The following is a 22,201-nucleotide window of genomic DNA, read 5'->3' as shown; positions in this document are numbered from 1 at the left end:
GAATAGATTCCATTCTTTTATAAGTGTGTAAACATCTTCTATTCCCCATTATTCATCCCCATCTCTTGGGAAAATTTATTTTAGCCTTCTATTTTCGTGCTGTATATTTTATCAGAAAGAACTCTCGGTTTTATATTGGATTCAGTGTAAAATCTGGTGAATGGTGAACCCGCCATTATTCGTCTCATTTCTGTTCTCAGATACCGACCTGGCTTTAAAACAAACATTCAATGGAAAACGTAAACGAGTCAAAAGTCTCAGCAAAAGGTATTAAATTGCCTGTCACTGTCACAAAGATGACTAACAAGTGATGGAGATTGCTCTTTGGGGTAACTACTTTCCTTCTGTGCCTGTGAGATTGCCTGATATATTCATTGACCAATTATTTCTCGTAACCAGCACAAGAGCCCGAAATATCCCAATCACAGCAGCTGATCCTGGGAACTTGCAACACTAACCCTGTGGGTCCATTAACAACTTCCAGAGATCAACTTCCACTTTACCTTATGAATTTCCTGTGGTTGCTGCTGGAATATTGTGGGACCATGACATCAAACTTAAGAAATGTTCCATCTTTTAACTCTTCCAATTTTTATTTCAGGTCAACGTAGAATATAAGGAATATAGCTTCAGATGTCGTGCACTTCCTGACAGCACATTTGCAGGACGGAGAAAGAGAGAATTGATTGATACGAAAGAGGTAGGACATGATCAGTCATAATTTAAACTTCCATCTTGCTCATCAATCTAAAGGCACCAACATTGTCCTTGGGAGCTGCACAGCTACAGAACATCTGTTTACCACATCCGGATTCAAATATCAGCTTCCCAGATCTTCGGTTCGATGAAGCTAGAGGTGGACGAGTGGTAGGACAGGCATTGAATAGTGAGACGTTACATTGCGAGGTCGGGAGACAAGATTCAGCCAGGCTAATTTTGGAAGGCTGGGCACCCTGTTTGGGACGCCGTTAGACGGTATTTAAGACAGGAGGCTTAGGATTAGATACGATATACGGCACGGAAACAGGCGATTCGACACAACCAGTCCATGCTGGGGTTTATGCTGCACTCGTGTCTCCTCCAGGGGAAGCCTTGGGAATCCTGAGGATGGACGTGCAGCATCTCGATTCTCCATTCTTTTATCTACCACATTACACCTGGGGAGAAGCATTCTACAGACGCATAGAAGAGGGATACAGGGGCCAGCATCAGATACAAGGATTCCTCCTACTGCCCAAATATGTTGAAAACCAGGGCAGTGTCCGTCGTCCACTGATCACTATACATCCTTAATATCCCGCTGCAATATCTTCAGGAATCTTGTGACTAGCTTCCACAAGTATCCAGCGCCAAATTCTGTCTCCTCAAGTGACCCCAGAGATTTGCCTCTATCCAACTGTCTGCCCAACAGTAAAACTTCTATGAGCCAAAATTTAGCCCCAGATAAACGTCGGACTAACTGTAGCCGCCTTCTTTGACTCCCACAAACACCATCGCAATACCAGCATTGAGTCTATCAGATTCCCCACTGCACCTCAAGCTAAGCCCATTGCTTTGCTACATTTGTGTCCTGCTAGACCCTGAGAACAGCTTCCACCACCCACACCCAATCCATTACTAGCCTGATATCTATCACCGCCAAAACATTGCCTGCTCACCCTCTGCTGCCAAAACCCTAAACCTTGCCTTCAGCACCTTGATGGCCCATCTCTCCAACGCTCTCCATACCAAGCTCCCCACTGCCACCTCCACAATCTAAAAGTATCCTGAATTCCACCGATCATGCTTCACATGGACACATTTCAATCCCCTGTGTTCTGCCTACATGCGAATTTGCACTCGCTCCCTGTGCTCCAGTTAATTGATATGAAGATATTTTCCCGCCCCTTATATTCCCTTCGTGCCTGACTTCCCCCTATCTCAGGGATCTCCTTCAGAAATATCTCACTGTGAGGGGTCTCCACTCCTCTCTGCGCTCCTGTGGCAAAGCATTACGTCATTAACCGCTGATCCTGCTCCACCATCGGCACATGTTTCTCAATTAACTTGGTCCAGGGCCTCTGGAACTCCTGCCCACAGCTGGTCCCCTCTCGCCCTGCCTCACAAAACCCTCCTTAATAACCTTCTCTCTCATTAGGCGCTCAACATTCTACACACTTTACCCTACATCACACCTGCTTTGTGCCTGACTGTGCACCCTGCCATATAAAATGTTCAATGCCAACTCTGTATATGCGGAGTGCTGTATTATTTTAAGTTGTCATAGTTGAAATGAGTTGTCAGATTGCTGCAGAACTATCGTCCACAACTTGAGGTGTCAGGTCGTGGGTTTACCTGCTAACCCCCTCATCCCAGTGGAATCCATAATGGCATGGTGCTTACCCAGAGGAGAAGAGGATCCATCACAGGCCGAGAGATACTGGGCAGCTGTCCTACCACTCCTAGCGGCTGGGTTGAGTTGGGAATCTGTACCTGATATACAATAGGTCTAAACTTGTAACTCTGATTATATTCATTTTCAATAATTTATAATTAATTGTATTTTATTAAAATATTTAATACTAAATTGTGTTAATCTGTCCTTTACCCTATTTGTTTGGACGAAGCTCACTCACAGTGTCAGCTGTCAGCTCCAGTTCCTGCCCACGGTAACTACAACTGATGAATTGTAACCAGGGACCAAAACCTGTCTCAAGGTGACATCACAAAGTGAGCCAGGAGCCAATCACACATCAGCCAGTGCATGCCCCGCCCACTGGCGATATGACAGGGTGACATAGCCAGGCTCTGCTCCTGGTGCAGTCTCACTGGACTGGAGCACAGTTTGCAGGATCAGCTGTATAGTGTGAAGGACCTGCCTGAGGCCCGTGGTCCCGTCTACCGACGCCCCATGCTAGGAGCACAGCCTCCTAAAATTAGACTTAATGAATCCTGGTTCCCAACCAAGTAATCTGAAATTTTAGAAATCGATTAACGTCCAATCACTCGTTCTCCTGCTGCTTCATTGAACCAACGACTTGCCCAGAAGAACTTTGAAGCGCGATGCGGTAAAATATTTTTTGCTGCTGCTGGAGGAAGTTGTCCCAAAGTTACTGTTGGTGTCTTTAGATTAATGAGCAAGTTGGCGGTTGAAGATTGTAACTGAACATGTTCTATCTCTTTTGCATCACTCTCTTGTCTCTTCTAAAATGTGCTGTTAGGAAATGCATGGCAGCTGAAAGACAATCCTGGTCATCAAGGATGAGCTGAAATAAAATAACTGAAGAGGAATAAGGTGCAATATTTCCCGTGATGTCACACACCCGCAATATTACAGCAGAAACCCCAGGAAAATCCAAGTGTGCAGAGGGACCAAACATGGGCTGATCTCTCGAGGTTGCTAATGACCCGCTGAGTTAGTGTTGCACATTCCCAGGATCAGCTCCTGTGATTGGGATGTTTGGGGCTCTTGTGCAGAATGTCCCTGATTTCAGGCCAGTTCTCGGTAAATGGACTGATTGGTCAGTTAAGGTGTCCATCTCTCTCACAGGCCATTTCAAACCAAGCAGGAAATTACTTTCCCCAAAGACCAGTCTCCATCTCTTGCATTTCATCATTTTGAGAGGGGAAAGGAATTTTAATACGTTTTGCTGACAATTTTGTTGCTTATACATTTTGCACTGGATTAGATTAGAGATGGGTCCACCGTCCTCCAGGGATGCACTGAACCATCCTGTTTTTTTGCTCAATTAAACATATAGCCCATCGAGATTTGTGATAATACCTAAAACTATGGCGAAAGAGAAAAAATTCCTAATAGATGCGGGACTTTGAGAGCCTGGTTTCAGAGTATCCTGGAATCTGAAAAGTGCGAGGAATTTGACTTTACAGACACCTGATACCATCTTCGGGCTGAAGGCTTGCGAAAGCTGTTTCTTTACAGCCCCTAAGAGCTCAATGAATTCTGGTAGCGAGAAAATTTCCAATTATATTTTTAGGCTTCCATCACTTATTTGCCAGTCCCTCTCAGAATCTCCAAACAGAGGGGAGCAGCCACAAGGGCTACTGCAAAATCAGTATAATGCGGATGGTGGAAATCCTAAATAAAAACAGAAGCACTCAGAATATCAGGCAGTATCTGTGGAGCAAAAAACAGAGACATTTCGTCAGAACTGGAAAACTTTGGAGGCTTAACAGTTTTCATGGAAATGCATTGTCAGGGGAAGTTAAGGGGAGGAAGCAACAAAAGGGAACGTCTGTGATAGGGCGGAATGCAGGAGAGATTAATGACAAAAGGAATGATGTTGCAAGGCAAACTGATATGGTAACAGAACAAGTAAAGAAAGAAAAGATGGGTCTTGAAGAGGTGTAAATGGGAATATCAGAATCATCAAAAGCTGCGGTCCAACACAATAGAGACAGAGGTGATGATATGCAATTGATGAATCCATTATTTAGTCTGGAATCTTAAGTGCCTAATCGAATGATGAGGTGTTGTTTCCCCAGCTTACGTTGAGCTTCTTTGGAACAGTGTAGGAGACCGCGGACAGAGAGGTTAGTGAGGGAGTGGAACGGAGAATTGCAGTGACACTATTCAATGACCACACCTCCCAAGGTCTGCTCAGCATTTCCTACACTTTGCAACTGGGATCTATATCTCTATCTGTCCCCTCAAACAATCAAAATGCAGGTACAGCACGGGTTAGATACAGAGTAATGCTCCCTCTACACAGTCTCATCAAACAATCCCAGGTCAGGTACAGCACGGGTTAGATAGAGTAAAGCTTATTCTACACTGTCCCCATCAAACATTCCCAGGGCAGACACAGCACTGGTTAGATACAGAGTAAAGCTCCCTCTATACTCTCCCATAAAACGCTCCCAGGGCAGGTACAGCACTGGTCAGATACAGAGTAAAGCTCCATCAACACTGTCCCATCAAACACTCCCAGGACAGGTACAGCAAGGTTTAGATACAGAGTAAAGCTCCCTCTAAACTGTCCCATCAAACACTCCCAGGGCAGGTACAGCACGGATGTGATACAGAGTAATGCATATCCGGCAGCTGTGTGTATAAATCCAGCAGTTTTCTGTGTGATAATTTTAATGCCCTGGATTTCCTTTCTTTTGTTATAAAGGTACCGTTTTACAGTGCAACAATGTGTTTGATGAATCACGGAAAACCCGGTGATTGTTTTGAGCGAAGTGGTGTGCGAGGGTGGGTTTCGGTACTTGCTGGGTTCCTTTCAGTGCTTCCCCCTCCCAACGGCATCCATAAATAACGTGTGGATCTTGTCACCAACCTGTACAGGAGGTATGGGCGGAAAGGGCGAGAGGTGTGGTTTGCAGATCCTGCAATCAATCACCAGCCCCCAACGCATCCCGTGTGTTGCAGTGGCTCACTGTCTGCGCTCCTGACTCTGAAGCAGATGGTCGGGGGTTCGAGCCCCACTGCAGAGACTCGAGTACATAATACAGGTCCACACTCCAATGTGCCAGTACTGAGGGACTGCTGCAATATCGGAGGTAGATGTATATAGTTTAGGTCCCGAAACCCATAATCCAAGCTTCCATTCCTGGTGCCAGCATTGGCGAAGTGGTGCATTGTCAGAAGTGCTGTCTTTCGGGCTGAGACATTAAATATAGGGCATTTGTGCCATATCGGGTGAATATAAAAGATCCCACGGCCATTAATGGAAGAAAAGCAGCGCAGAGTTCTCCCCAGGGTCCTGGCCAGTATTTGTCCCTGAACCAACATCACAAAACCGTATTGTCAGGTCATTCTTAAATTACTGTATGTGGGATGTTCTGTGCGCAATATGGCTGCCGCATTTCCTACATTACAACAGTGACAACACTTCAAAAGTACTTAACTGGCTGTGAAATGCTTCGGGACGCCCTGTGCTGGTGAAAGGCGCTGTAGAAATGGGAGTCTGATTTATTGCGCAGCTCTGTCTAGTTTAGTAAACGGGTTACCATAGAAATAATGACTCCCATGTGGGCTTTGGGCGGCCCCCCAAAGCAGCACGGATTTGGGCTGCGAGGTGAGAGGGACCCACACCACTCACCGGCTAGTCACATGTCCAACCGGCAGAGGGAGACAAGTAAACCACGGGGTTGTTGAAAGACGCCCCGACTCTCCCATTCTCCTCCCTCGGCCGACGCTCCTCCTGCCACCAGCACTAATCACGATGTTCGATCTGGCCAGCCGCGTGTCCAGCCTGCTATCTGTACGTCTTCGGTGGGCGCCGAGTGGCTGCCCGTGTTGTGCCCTCGCTGCGACAGTGGTCACGCTTCAAAGGTAGATTTGTTGGCCGTTTGCAAAGGGAAGGTCGCTGGAGAAAGGCGAGATTCATCGGCCAATCGATCCTCTGCTGGTGCTCTCCCCCTCTATCGATCCTCACCGGACAGATGGGCAGGAATGGAGACACTCTGGTATTCAGCCACTGCCAAGCAACAATACTCCACCTCAGCTCATCTGCTGCTGAAACCCTCATCCTTGCCTCTGTTACCTCCAGACTTGAATAGTCGAACACTCTCCTGGTCAGGCTCCCATCTTCCGCCCTCCATAAACTGAAGCTCAACCGAAACTGTGCTGCACGCGTCTTAACTCGCACCAAGTCCCATTCACCCATCACCACCTGTGGTCACTGATCTACACTGCCTTGCGGTCCGGTAAAACATTAATCCAAAATTATCCTCCGCTCATCAAAAGAAGGATGAGAATTGTAGGGCTGGAAGAGGTTAAAGAGATAGGGTGGGGAGAGGAAATGTAGACATTTAAACACGACGATGTGAATTGTAAGGCTGGAGGATGTTACGGAGAAAGGGAGTGTTGAGCACATATAAGCCGGATACAAAATAAGAAATTTAAGATCGAGGCTTTGTCGGACCGTGAGTCCATGCAGTTACACACTAACAGAAACTTATGGTTCACTGTCTGGCAGATAGGAAGAGAAGACATTGATGTCCACAGAGGAGCAGTCAGGGTCACAGCAACAGTCGAGATCGCAGTCTCCGCCAGTCAGGTCATAGGTACAAATGGGAGCGGCTGCAACAAGGCACACAGGGAGAGATCTTACAACAGAGCAGGACGGTCTCAAAGACCAGCTACCTCCCTTGCCTTAATCTGCAAACACCGCCTTTTCCATCTCACAAAATCAATCTGAAAATGTAAATTCCCACTGTTGTTTACTTACCCAATTTCAGCTTCCAGAGATGATGCTCATAACTTCCAATTAAAATAACAATGATGTTATTCATTGATATAATGTTAATGGTGGTGCAGGAACAGGGGTTCAAGTAAAAAATCTTTGAACGTGACATGACAAATTGAGATGGGTGTTCAAAAAGCATACGGGATTCATGGCTTGAAAAACAGAGGCACAGAACAAAATCAAGGAATTTAAGCTAAAACGTTATAATCGCTGGCTAACTCCCAGCTGCAGTATTGTCTCCAATTATGGGCAGCACACGTTAGGAAGCCTGTCATGGCCTTCTGGAATGGGACCAAGAATGGAGCCGAACCAGTCTTTTCTAGGCTGAAACAAAGAGCAGTTCAGCATTACACTCTGCTTTCTCTTGCTTCGTCAATTCCGTATCCATGCAGCCACAGCCATATTAATCCCATGGCTTCAAGTTTGCTAACACGTTTATTATATGGTACTTTTGTAAACGCCATTTGATAGACCATATATAAAACATCAACCGCATACGCTCCTCAAAATTATAATATTCTTCATCAAATAACTCAATCAAGTCAGTCAAACAGGATTTGCTTTTAACAAATCCGTGCCAGCATTCATTTATTGACCCATATTATTTCAAAGTGCCAATTAATTTTGTCCCGGATTAATGTCTCTAAACCTTCCCCCCCCTAACGTCAGTCTGCCTGGCCTGTAATTGCTGGGTTTATCCCTCTCCTCTTTTTAACACCTGTGTAACAATTGCAATCCTCTAGTCATTTGGCACCACTCCCATATCCAATGAGGTTTGGAATATTGTGGCCGGAACCTCCACAATTTCCCACTTTGCTTCCTTCTGCAACCTAGGTTGCATCCTACCCGGACCGGGTGACTTTTCTACTTTGAGCGCTGCCAACATTGTTAATACCTCCTCTTTATCGATTTTTCCATCCAATTTCTCTCTTACCCCAACATTTTCTGTGGCATGCGCAGCATCATCTTCTGTAGTGAAGCAGATCCATGCCCTCCTTTCTGCCCCTGATCGGCCCCATTCTTCCTTTCACTACCTTTTTACTGGTTATATGTTTATAAAAGACTTTTGAGTTGCCTTCTATGTTACCCGCTAATCTATTCTCAAACACTCACTTTGCCCTTCTTATTTCCATTTTCAGATTTTTTCTGCACCATTTGTGTTCAGCTTCGGGCTCTACTGAATCATGAGCCTGGTGTTTACCATAAACTTCCTTCTCAGTTTCATCTTAATCTCTCTATATTTAGTCATCCAGAGAGATCTAGCTTTTTAGATGGAATTTTGGACACTCGCGGAATCATGGGACACGGGATCGGGCGCTAAAGTGGAGTTGAGTTCAAAGATCAGCGATGTGTTTGCTAAATGGTGAAGCAGGCTCGAAGGTCGGTATGGACGAATCCTGCTCCTAATTCTTTCATTCATATGTTCTTATTTTCTTTGGGTGCCCTTCTTTTTCTATTTTTGTGTATGGGTTCATTGACTGAGATAATCTGTTACCCCCTCTACTCATGGATTCTCCCTGCGTTTGTAATTATTACATATATCAATACAGGCACATATAAATGTTATATATATATATATGGATTAATAGATCTGTTTGTTTCTCAATGTTTCAATTGGGAGGACAATTATCCCTGACATGCTGTGTTTTCCCAGCATTTTCTGGGCTTTATTTCAGATTTACAGTGTCTTGCTTGTTGTTATAGTGTTGCAGAACCTTGTCCAGTTTAGTAACACAGCGGAATCAGTTCGTTCTGATTGATTACAGAATAGAGCAGATCACTGGGTAAGTAACACATTGTACAGAGCAGCTGGGAAATCTCCTGCTCTTATTGATGGGCAGAGTCAGTTACACAAGACTGAGCGACTTCATTGTGCAGCCTCCAGGCATCACCTTTAGAACGAGCAAAATTAAACCCAAAAGTGTGTTACCCCACAACAGGCATTTGTAAGGGAGAACCAGTGGATGTGGTGTATTTGGACTTTCAGAAGGCTTTCGATAACGTCCCACATAAGAGATTAGCGTACAAAATTAAGGCACATGGGATTGGGGGCAAGGTATTGACTTGGATAGAGAACCGGTTGGCGGACAGAAGGCAGAGAGTTGGAATAAACTGGTCGTTTTCCGAGTGGCAGGCAGTGATTAGGGTACCACAAGGATCAGTCCTAGGACCCCAGCTGTTCACAATATATATTAATGATCTGGACGAGGGAATTGGATGTAATATCTCCAAATTTGCAGACGACACAAAGTTGGGTGGGAGGGTAAGCTGTGAGGAGGATTTCGAGAAATTCCAGTACGATTTGGACAGATTGGGTGATTGCGAAGAAACATGGCAAATGCACTATAATGTGGATAAATGTGAGGTTATCCACTTTGGTGGCAAAAACAGGAAGGCAGATTATTACTTGAATGGCAATAGATTGGGAGAAGGGGAAGTGCAAAGAGACCTGGGTGTTCTTGTGCACCAGTCGCTGAAGGTAAGCATGCAGGTGCAGCAGGTGATTAAGAAGGCAAATGGTATGTTGGCCTTCGGAGCAAGAGGGTTCGAGTACAGGAACAAGGATGTCTTGCTACAGCTGTACAGGGCCTTGGTGAGACCGCACCTTGAGTATTGTGTGCAGTTTTGGTCGCCTTACCTGAGGAAGGACGTTCTTGCCATGGAAGGAGTACAGCGAAGATTCATCAGGCTGATACCTGTGATGGCAGGAATGACGTATGAGGAGAAATTGTGTCGATTGGGCTTATACTCACCGGAGTTTAGAAGATTGAGAGGGGATCTCATCGAAACCAAAAAATTCTGTCAGGCCTGGACAGACTAGATGCAGGAAGGATATTTAAGATGGCCGGGGAATCCAGAACCAGGGGTCATAGTCTAAGGATAAGGGGTAAGCCATTTAGGACTGAAATGCGGAGGAATATCTTCACCCAGAGAGTGGTGAAACTGTGGAATTCTCCGCCACAGAGGGCGGTGGAGGCCAGTTCATTAAATATTTTCAAAAAGGAGTTGGATATATTTCTTAAGGCTAAAGGGATCAATGGATATGGGGAGAAGGCAGGGACAGGGTACTGAATTTGGATGATCAGCCATGATCTCATTGAATGGCGGAGCAGGCTCGAAGGGCCGATTGGCCTACTCCTGCTCCTATCTTCTATGTTTCTATGTTTCTATGTAACAGGCCTGCCTGCTTCATCTGCGGCTGTTCTTCTAGTCTGCACTCCCACACTCCATGCTGAATACAATGAGAGGTTGATAAGTATTATCTATTGCTTTATTTGTGTTAATCTCATTCATGTCTCTACCGCCCTGTCTCAATTTGTATCGGTCTGTCTTTCATTGTCCCTTTCTCTGGTGTGTATCCCTGAATCTGAGTTTTTTTGTCTCATTACTTTTATATCTCCTTTAATTTTTGTCGATCACTGCTATATTTCTATTTTTAAGTCACCCTTTGCTTTCTCTTTCAATCTGTCTCACTCTGTATCTCTCTGTTGTTGCATGTCTTCATAGAATCTTAAAGGATAGAATAAGGCCATTCGGCCCATCATGCCTGTGCCGGCCCTTTGAAAGTTCTCTCCAATTCGTTATCTCCGCTGCTAATTTCCCCATTGTCGTGCAATGTTCTCTCCTTAGATAATGTATCCAATTCCCTTTTGAATGTTACTATAGAATCTGCTTCCACCATCCTTTCAGGCAGTGCATTCCAGATCAAAGCACCTCACTGAATAAAAGAATTCATCTCGTCTCAACATTGGTTCTTTTGTAAATTATCTTAATTGTCTCCTCTGTCTCTGCCTTCTTTGTCTCCGCTTTCTTTATCTCTCACTCTCACTCTGGGTCGTTCTCTCCTCTGTCTCTCTCTGGGTAATTTTTTACATTTTCACTTCATCTACACCTCTTCCTCTCTTTCCTTCTGTCTTTGATTTTCTCCGAGACTCTGTGTGTATCTGTTCCTCTTTACTCATCCTTTCCGTGTGACCTTTCATATCATCTTTCTTTACCATCCTGTTTGTCTCTTATTCTGTTTCCTTCTGTTTTCTCTATATCATTCTCTATTGCTAAAGTATAACCATTGTGCAAGAAGGGTAGCCGGGATAAACCAGGGAATTACAGGACAGTGAGCCTAACATCAGTGGCAGGGAAATTATTGGAAAACATTTTGAGGGACAGAATTGGTCTCCACTTGGAGAGGCAGGGATTAATCAGGGATAGGCAGCATGGCTTTGTCAGAGGGAGATCATGTCTGACCAATTTGATTGAACTTTTTGAGGGGATGACTAGGTGTGTGGATGTGGTTAGTGCAGTTGATGTAGCCTACATGGACTTCAGTAAGGCTTTTGACGAAGTCCCACATGGGAGACTGGTCAAGAAGGTGAGAGCCCATGGGATCGATGGCAATTTGGCATCTTGGATCCAAAATTGACTTAGTAGCAGGAGGCAGATTGTGATGGTGGAAGGTTGTTTTTGTGACTGGAAGCCTATGCCCAGTGGTCTACCACAGGGAGCGGTGCTGGGTCCTTTGCTCTTTGTAGTGTACATTAATGATTTAGATATGAATGTAGGAAGTATGATCAGTAAGTTCGCAGATGATTGGTAAATAGCGAGGAAGGAAGCCTCAGGCTACAGGGCGATATGGAAGGGATCGTTAGATAGGCAGAACAGTGGCAAATGGAATTTAACCCTAAAAAGTGTGAGGTGATGAATTTTTGGAGGACTGACAAGGCAAGGGAGTACACAATTAATGGTTTGACCCTAGGGAGGACAGAGGATCAGAAGGACCTTGGTGTGCATGTACATAGATCCGTAAATGCAGCAGGACAGGTAGATAATTTGGTTAAAAAGGCATATGGGTTATTTGCCTTCATTCGCCGAGGCATAGAATATAAGAGATGGTAGGTTATGATTGAGCAGTACAAAATGCTAGTTAGGCCACAGCTGCAATACTGTGTGCAGTTCCGGTGGCCACACTACAGGAGGAAAGTGATTGCATTCGAGAGCGTGCAGAGGAGATTCACCAGGATGTTACCTGGGCTGGATTGCTTCAGCTATGAAGAGAGACTGGACAGACTGGGGTTGTTATCCTTAGAGCAGAGAAGGCTGAGGGGGGACCTGATTGAGGTATCCAAAATTAAGAGGGGCATGGATATGTTAGATCGAAAGGAACTTGTCCGCTTAGTAGATGGGTCAATAACCAGGGGCATAATTTCAAAATAAGGGACAGGAGGTTTAGAGGGGATTTGAGGAAAGACTTTTTGATCCAGAGGGTGGTTGGTATCTGGAACTCACTGCCTGAAAGGGTGGTAGAGGCAGGAACCCTCACAATAATCAAGAATCATTGAGATGAACGCTTGAAATGCAATAGCTTACAAGACTACGCGCTGTAAAATCGGATGAGAATAGACAGGTTTTATGGCTGGCGAGGGCACGATGGGCCGAAGGGCCTTTTTCTGTGCTGAATAACTCTATGACTCTATGATTCTACTTCTATGTTTTAATAGTTTTGTCTCTCTTTCTATCTCACATATTTTGATCTCTCTGCCTTATATTATATATTTCCTTCTCTCTCTCTTCTATCTCCTTATCTCCATCTCTTGCGTTTGTTCCAGTCTGTCTTCCAGCTCTCCATCTAATCTCTGTATCTTTCTCTCCCATTTCTCTTTTTTCTCATCTGGTCTCTATGTTTTGTGCCCTTGTGTGTTCTGTCACTCCAATTCTCCCCTTGTGCCTTTCACTCCCTCTCTCTCTTCTGCAGCTCAGTTTCCACATCTCTCTTTTCTGGAACACCATTTCTCCATCTCTCTGTTCCTTACTGTCTCTCTGGTCTGTCTCTCAACTTCCCCGTTTATGCCTTTTATCTCTCTCTCTTATGTAACTCGTTTTCAACATCTCTCTGCGCCTTATTCTCTCTCTGTTTTGTTTCTCCGTTTAACACCTGTGCCTTTCTTTTTCTCTTCAGTCTCTCCTTGTCGCCATTTCTCTCTCTCTGTTCTATCTCAATGTCCCCATTGCTCCCTTCTTCTTTAGCTTTTGTTTTTATGTGAATTTATAATGGTCTTTAATTATTTGTTCTCTGACTATGTAACTGGTTTACATATTATTGCAAGTTACTCGAACATTTTCCTTTCTACCAATAAAAAAACTTTACACTATAATGCAAAAATAGTAAATCAATATAAAGACACTATTTGCATCTGTTCAGACACATATCAATTCGTTATATGCAATAAACCATTTGGCTACATAACCGGCACCACTCTTCAGAAGTAATTCATTGTGTAAAGTGTTTTGACATATATGAACATAAAAAACACTTTACACATTCATTTTTTCATTAATTAAATTGTACATTTGTTATCTAGAAGGAAGCCGCCTCTTTCTTTTTGGTCACACTTTGTCTATTTTGGTACTGTGGCTCTCCTGTGCTTTTTCTATCTGTGTCTCCACCTCTGCTTGATTGCCTTCTTTTGTCTATAATAAGATAAGAGCATAAGACCTAGGAGCAGGAGTATTCCATACGGCCCCTTGAACCTGCTCCACCAATCAATAAGATCATGGCTGAACTTCGACCTCAAATCTACTTTCCCCCCGTTCCATATATCCCTTGATTCCCTTAATATCCAAAAATCTACCGACCTCTGTCTTGAATATATTCAACAACTGAGCATCCACAATCTCTGGGGGGAGAATTCCAAAGATTCACCAGCCTCTCAGTGTAGAACTTTCTCCTCATCTCATTCCTAAATGGCCGTCCCCTTATTCTAAAACTGTGACCCCGAGTCCTAGACTATCTAGCCAGGGGAAATAGCCTGTCAGCATCCCCCGTATTAAGCCATCAAATAATGTTATACATTTCAAAGAGATCATCTCTCGTTACTTAATAACTGCAGAGAATATAAGGCCATTCTACTCAATCTCTCATCATAGGACATCCCAGGTATCAATTTAGTGAACCTTTCTTGCACCCCTTATAAGGGAAGTATAAACATCCTTATGTAAGGAGGCTAAAACTGTACACAGTACTCCTGGTGTGGTCTCACAAAAACCCAACATAATTGCAGCAATACTTCCTTACTCATGCAAGCCCCATGCAATAAATGCTGACAGCCTACTCACACTGGTTCCCCCTTATCTTCCCTACTAGTTATACACTGAAAACTCCAATAGGTTTTTCAAACACGATTTCCCTTTCATAATACCGAGTTGTCTCTGACTAATTACATTGTAATTATCTAAGTGCCCTGTAACCACGTCCTAAACAATAGATTATATCATTCCCCCACTATTGATGTCAGGCTAACTGGCCTATAGATCCCAGTTTTCTCTCCCGTCCTTTCTTTTTACAGTTTGGTTACATTTGCTACCTTCCAATCCAAGGGGACCTTTTGTAGAATCTACCGGTTTCTGGAAGATCAAAACCAGTGCATCCAATATCTCTGCAGCTAACTCTTCTAAAACCCTAGGATGAAGGCCATCAGGGCCAGGGGATTTGTCGGATTTTAGTCCCATTAATGTCTCTAGTGCTTATTCTTTACTAATATAAATTACTTTAATATCCACACTCTCATTAGACCCTTGGTTCCCCACAATTCCGGTGTGTTCTTTGTATCTTCAACAGTGAAGGTAGAAACTAAATATTTGTTTAACAAATCTCTCTTTAATTTCCCCTGGGTGTCTGTATTATTCCTCTTTAAGTTACCCTCTGCATCGCTCAGTTTATTTCTCCAGTTGTCTCACAATTTATCTCAACTTTCTCTTGCTCACAAGCTCCCTCTCTTTCTCTTAATCTGTTTTATACCTTTTCTGTTTTTCTATATATATACATAAGTTTATTTCCTGTTCATGGTTTTCCTCCGGGTAATTGTTCCTATTTTTTTTCTCTTTCAATTTTTCTCCACCTCATCTTTTGCTGGTTTCTCTCTCTGCCTCTTTCTACCTCATTAATTTCTCCCTATTGCTCTCTTTCTGTATATTTCGATTCCTCTCTGTTTCTCTCTATCCATTTGAACGTCTACATCAATTACTCGTTGCTTCTTCACGTATGTCTTTTGGGATCTTGCTGTTTTTGCTTTGTTTAATTTGTTATTTCTTACAATCTGCTCTCTGCAATCACTTTCAATTGATCTTTATCTACCTTTACTTTCTGTCTCTCTTTCTTCAGTTCTTAGATTTTTCTCTGTTTTGGGCTCTCACAACCTCTCATGCCCACTTCCCACCTGCCTCTGCATGTATGTTCATCTCTCTATTTAATTCTCTCTTCTTGTCGTTGCCTTTCTCTATCTGTGGAGTATCTATCTCTCCATCGAGACATGCCCTTCTTTCTCTCCATTTATGTGGAATGCTCCCGGTCTGATCAGGCACACAGCGGCGACTGTGATTGGCGGGTTTGCCCTTTTTGCTGTCGGTACAGCTGTAAACTTTTGTGCCGCCATTTTGAGCAACAATTCACGTGTCGTCTGCAGAGCGAGTCCTGCCTCCATTGGTCAGATTACCATTAAGGTATAACAGAGTCAGATTTAAGATCATTTCAGGGCTCCGGGCTGCTAACATCAAATGTACATTCCACCCAACGGAGAGATACAGAATGGAGTATGAAATGGGATTTAGTTCTAGTGCTTGAAACACTTCAGATCTTTCTATGGTTTAATTAATTTAACAATTAGATTGAGTGGGTATTTCACCGCGTTCTTCAGCTCCTCTCTGAACTTAGTCTGGGTCAGGACATAAATACACGTGTTGGTGCAGGAACTGAGAAGCTGAAGCATTGTTGCTGTGTGTTCTGTGATATAAAGAGGGGCACTGGTGGAGTAATAAAATCGAATATCTACAATTCGCGCATAAATGTCATAGAAAACCAGGCCCATCCATAACAATATAAAACTGCCGGTAATACTGAAGAGTAAAACGATGGATTTCTTTCGATTCTCCATCTCTGGGTCCTTGGGATTCTCTCCATCGCTGCGGCCACGGAGTCCCCTGCGGGCTCTGCTGGCCGCTAAAATACGGCTGACCGTCAGAGCATTGAGCAGCAAAATCAGAAAGAACGGGACACAAGGGATAAAATTATGTGAAACAACTCAAATGATCCCCATGCGGGGGAAGTAACGAAGCTCGGTTTAGCGATACAATACCAAGGAACATTATCTATTCTGAAGTAAGGTACATCTGTAAAGTACCAGGGGACAGACTCTAAACAGCCCAGCACACTCACTGTCCCGATAACCACAGCCGCCGTTTTCTCGGTGCAATATTTTGTTTTCAGATTCTCACAACAAATGGCCACAAATCGATCAAAGGTGAACGTGACTGTGAGCCAGAGAGAAATCATCCTGGTTGCAAAGCTCAAGACGGCAATAAATCTACACTCGGGAGTAATGTTCAGGAATGAATATGGGAAATATATCGGAGCAATCCAGTTAAATATGGGATCACTGATGACGACCAGGAGATCGGCTGCTGCCATTCCCACCAGGTAGAGAGTGATGCATTTGGAGAGACTGCACTTTCCTCGGGACAGGATCACAATCTCCACCAAGTTAACTGTCAGAGAGAGATAAATTACTGATCAGACCTGGAGCCAAAGCAGCAGTTTGACAGGATCTGGGCTGGAATTTCCAGCTTTGTTGCAGCATCGAATGGAGGAAACTGATTTGTGGATCTGTGCAGCGCAGAGCAAGAAATGACTGGTTCTCGTCTTTAAATACCTTTCAATTATCTTGCTTTATTCATTCACTAAACAGGTAAAATAGGCATTCACCAAAACAGACTGAAGATCTGAAAGCGATAAAAACACCCGTGTAAAATCAGACTCTCACTATCTGACAGCATTCTAACATCACCTTCAAATCACAGTTCCTCACCATAATAGTACTAGAAGTTTCAGCAGTTCAGTCCGATGAATGATTCACACCGCTGCCTCGCTCTTCTCACGTTCCTTCTCCCCTCCCTCTCGCTTTCCTTCTCTGTCTCTCTCTATCGCACCTCACTTTACTTCGCCGCACTCTCTCTACTTTATTTCATAATGCCCCCTTTCCAATCCGCTTCCACCCTAACATCCTGCGGCTCGACTCATAGAGTCATAGAGTCATAGAGTTTTACAGCACAGAAAGAGGCCCTTCGGCCCATCGTGTCTGCGCCGCCCATCCATCCCTGTCCAGTCTAATCCTATTTTCCAGCATTTGGTCCATAGCCTTGTATGCAATGGCATTTCAAGTGCTCATCCAAATGCTTCTTGAATGTTGTGAGGGTTCCTGCCTCTACCACCCTTTCAGGCATTGAGTTCCACATTCCAACCACCCTCTGGGTGAAAAAGTTCCTCCTCAAATCCCCTCTAAATCTCCTGCCCCTTACCCTGAATCTATGCCCCCTTGTTATTGACCCCCCTACTAAGGGGAAAAGTTCCTCTTTGTCTACCCTATCTATGCCCCTCATCATTTTGTACACCTCAATCAGGTCCCCCATCAGCCTTCTTTGCTCCAAGGAAAACAACCCCAGCCTGTCCAGCCTCTCTTCATAGCTGAGGCGCTCCATCCCAGGTAACATCCTGGTGAATCTTCTCTGCACCCTCTCCAAAGCAATCACATCCTTCCTATAGTGAGGCGACCAGAACTGCACACAGTACTCCAGCTGTGGCCTCACCAGCGTTTTGTACAGTTCCATCATAACCTCCCTGCTCTTATATTCTATGCCTCGGCTAATGAAGGCAAGTATCCCATATGCCTTTTTAACCACCTTATCTACCTGTTCCGCTGCCTTCAGGGATCTATGTACATGTACACCAAGGTCCCTCTGACCCTCTGTACTTCCTAGGGTCCTACCACTCATTGTGTATTCCCTTGCCTTATTTGTCCGTCCAAAATGCATCACCTCGCACTTTTCAGGGTTAAATTCCATTTGCCACTTTTCCGCCCATCTGACCAACCCGTTTATATCGTCCTGTAGCCTGAGGCTTTCCTCCTCACAATTTACCACCCCACCAATTTTCGTGTCATCTGCGAACTTACTGATCATACCTTTTACATTCTCATCCAAATAATTTATGTAGATCACAAACAACAAGGGACCCAGCACCGATCCCTGAGGTACCCCACTGGACACAGGCTTCCAGTCACAAAAGCAACCTTCGACCATCACCCTCTGCCTCCTGCCACTCAGCCAGTTTAGGATCCAACGCGCCAAGGCACCCTGGATCCCATGGGCTCTTACCTTCTTGACCAGTCTCCTATGCGGGACTTTGTCAAAAGCTTTACTGAAGACCATGTAAACCACATCCACAGCATTTCCCTCATCCACCCCCCTAGTCACCCCCTCGAAAAATTCAATCAGATTTGTCAGACATGATTTACCCTTGACAAAGCCATGCTGACTATCCCCGATTAATCCTTGCCTCTCCAAGTGGAGACTAATTTTGTCCCTCAGAATTTTTTCCAATAATTTCCCTACCACAGATGTTAGGCTCACTGGCCTGTAATTCCCTGGTTTATCCCTGCTACCCTTCTTGAATAATGGTACTACGTTAGCTGTTCTCCAGTCCTCTGGTACATCCCCTGTTGCCAGAGAGGTTCTGAAAATTTGTGTCAGAGCCCCTGCAATCTCCTCCTTTGCCTCCCACAGCAGCCTGGGATACATCTCGTCTGGGCCTGGGGATTTATCCACTTTTTGGCCTGCTAAAACCGCTAGCACCTCCTCCCTCTCGATGCTAATATGTTCAAGTATGTCACAGCCCCCTTGCCCGATTTCTATGTCTGCATCGTCTTTCTCCATAGTGAACACAGATGCAAAAAATTCATTTAAAACCCCGCCTACATCATCTGGCTCTACACACAGATTGCCACTTTGGTCCCTAATGGGCCCTACCCTTTCCCTGGTTATCCTCTTGCCCTTAATATACTTATAAAACATCTTAGGATTTTCCTTTATTTTGCTCGCCAGTGTTATTTCATGGCCCCTCCTCGCCCTCCTAATTTCTTTTTTAAGTATGCCCCTGCATTTTTTATACTCCTCTAGGGCTTCTTCCGTCTTTAGTCTTTTGTAACTGCCAAAAGCCCCCCTTTTATTCCTAATGCATTTTTGTATATCCCTTGTCATCCAAGGTTCCCTTTGCTTGTTGGTCCCACCCTTGACCTTTACAGGAACATGTTGGCGTTGTACTCTCTCTATTTCCCTTCTGAAAGTCTCCCACTGTTTTGATGCGGATTTTCCTATAAGTAGCTGCTCCCAGTCCAATTTGGCCAGATCCTGCCTTATCATATTAAAATCGGCCTTCCCCCAATTTAGAACCCTTATTTCCGGGCCGTCTTTGTCTTTTTCCATGACCACCTTAAATCTCACCGAATTGTGGTCACTGTCGCCAAAATGCTCTCCTACTGACACTTCCACCACTTGCCCGGCTACATTCCCCAGAATTAGGTCCAGTATCGCCCCCTCTCTTGTAGGACTTTCTACATGTTGGCTCAAAAAGCTCTCCTGGATGCACTTTAAGAATTCTGCACCCTCTAAGCCTTTCACACTCTGACTATCCCAATTTATATTGGGGAAGTTGAAATCCCCCACTATTATTACCCTATTATTTTCGCACTTTTCTGAGATTTGCCTACATATCTGTTCCTCTATCTCCCCCTGACTGTTTGGGGGCCTATAGTACACTCCCAGCAAAGTGCTTGCCCCCTTTTTGTTTTTAAGTTCTACCCATATGGCCTCATTAGAGGAACCCGCTAATATATCATCCCTCCTTACAGCAGTAATTGACTCCTTAATTAATATTGCAACACCCCCTCCCCTTTTACACCCCCCTCTGTCTCGCCTGAAGATTCTATACCCCGGAATATTGAGCTGCCAGTCCTGACCCTCCCTCAACCATGTCTCCGTGATAGCAACAATATCGTACTCCCATGTGTTCAACAACAACTTCAGTTCATCCACCTTATTTGCAAGACTCCTTGCATTAAAATAAATGCCTTCCAGCCCTGCCATATTCTCTATTGCCTTCACATATTTGCTTTGCCTTCCCAGCTGACTTGTTTTTCCCTCTGTATTTGGCTGTAAATCACCCCCCACTATAGCTCCACTCTGTACCCCATCCCCCTGCCAAGTTAGTTTAAACCCCCCCCAGCAGTGCTAGCAAACCTCCCCGCAAGGATATTGGTTCCCCTCTGGTTCAGGTGTAAACCGTCCGACTTGTACAAGTCCCACCTTTCCCAGAAGCAGACCCAGTGATCCAGGAAACTAAAGCCCTCCCCCCTGCACCATCCCTTTAGCCACGCATTCATCTGTTCTATCTTCCTATTTCTATACTTACTAGCACGTGGCACCGGGAGTAATCCAGAGATTACAACCCTTGAGGTCCTGCTCTTTAATCCTTCACCTAGCTCCCTAAATTCTTGCTGCAGGACCTCATCCCTCTTTTTACCTATGTCGTTGGTACCAATGTGGACCACGACCACGACCACGACCACGACTCTGTTCATTAACTCCCTTGAAGCGATCCTGTTCTCAGAGTCAGTTTGAACAATGCTGAAACCTCAGTGGAATAGTTTAATGTATCTACTGATCATACAAGTCTCCACCTTTTCACCTAATTGATCCGCAGTGCACGCAATAAACAGAATCGAATGTGTCTTCCAGACAGACCTGACAATAATTGAATTCCCTTCCCCTGTAATGATAACGCAAACATTAGATGGCGCAATTGTTCAATTAACATAACGCCAATATTGCCGCTGCTAATTATAATCACCAGAAAAATAGAGGGGCTCCTGATTCCGATAGATACAGTGCAAACTGATGCAACATAACATCAAAACATTTCATTTTACAATGGAGTCCAGTGACATTCACTGAATCCACCAAAACTGAAGCAGAGAAGGAGATGTTATAGAGTCAGCAGCAAGCTCAGGTCAGTCACCAGACCTCTGACGCGTCGTCAGATACACACACAGTGAAATGATATTGCATAGCAGGGAAAACCAATACATTCATTGAAATCCCAGTTAAACTGAACCATGTTATTGGGGAGGGAGGACATTGCACCGCCTCCTTGTAACACTGAGACTGCGAGCTGTGTCATTTTCAATCACTGGAAACACATTTATGAAAAATATTCCAGGCCAGATTAGTTCCACAACATCAAACTATTCCCAGCACCTGATGGTCTGGCACCAGCTTTTAGCCCAAACTCCTGATTCCAGTGCATTCAGTGCAAGAATAATTCAGTAAGAGAGCAGGGATTGGAGAAGCTAAGATCATTACAGATATATTGCAGCTACTACACGACAGAAATAACAGAGACTGAGAACTTTACATCATTCAACTACTGGCACAGAACAGGCGGCTGTGTAAAACATGCAGGGGGAAAAAATACAAGTAGAGCAGCACAGTCAACACCGATTTACATCATTCACAGGAAAGATAACCAGAACCTCCAACGGCTGCAAGTAAAGGATAATAAATGACTTCTATCTGAACGATTACTGGTTTTCCCATATCTGTGTGAAGCAGCGACTTCTGTAGGAGTGGAACGCACAGCTCCGGCAGGCACTCTGAGCTGATCCATTCCAATGGGCCCTGATATATAAAGTCGATAAGTCTCCATTGACATGGTTATACACCTGATCATTGTTATTAGTTATAGTTACTTGAACAAACACATTACATCAGGACCTTTGACACTGGTGAAAATAACGTGGTGGATAAAACTCAAACATCTGAATGAACAGGACATTATGTTAACCAGATCTCTCTGGAGAATAAGTGTCATACAGGATAGATCCAACAATAATGAGCAGCTTCATTTACAGTTTTCATGTAATTGTACTGATCATGTTCACTCCTGCCAATTCATTATTAAATGTTATTTATTTCTCCGCAGTGTGCACTGATTCCAGGGACTCAGGCACATCCTTTTCACTCTCTCCCTGCAGATTCCCGGATAAAACATGGACCTTCAGTCTCTGACACAGTGACAGTTGAAGGCTATGTTTCAGTAACGAGTCCAGAAATTATTGTGGGTGATA

General features: G+C 44.3%; 1 pseudogene; it reads right to left on the bottom strand.

Moving 5' to 3' along the window:
- Nucleotides 1–15,826: 15,826 nt before the first annotated feature.
- Nucleotides 15,827–21,804, bottom strand: LOC147087424 (putative G protein-coupled receptor 139; annotated as a pseudogene).
- Between the last annotated feature and the right edge of the window lie 397 nt (nucleotides 21,805–22,201).

Source organism: Somniosus microcephalus, unplaced genomic scaffold (genome assembly GCF_052327205.1).
Source record: "Somniosus microcephalus isolate GS21.2 unplaced genomic scaffold, FLI_Smic_1.0 unresolved_chr5, whole genome shotgun sequence".
Lineage (NCBI taxonomy): Eukaryota > Metazoa > Chordata > Chondrichthyes > Squaliformes > Somniosidae > Somniosus > Somniosus microcephalus.
Note: the sequence above shows the minus strand (reverse complement) of the source record. Positions and strands in the feature narration are given on the sequence as shown.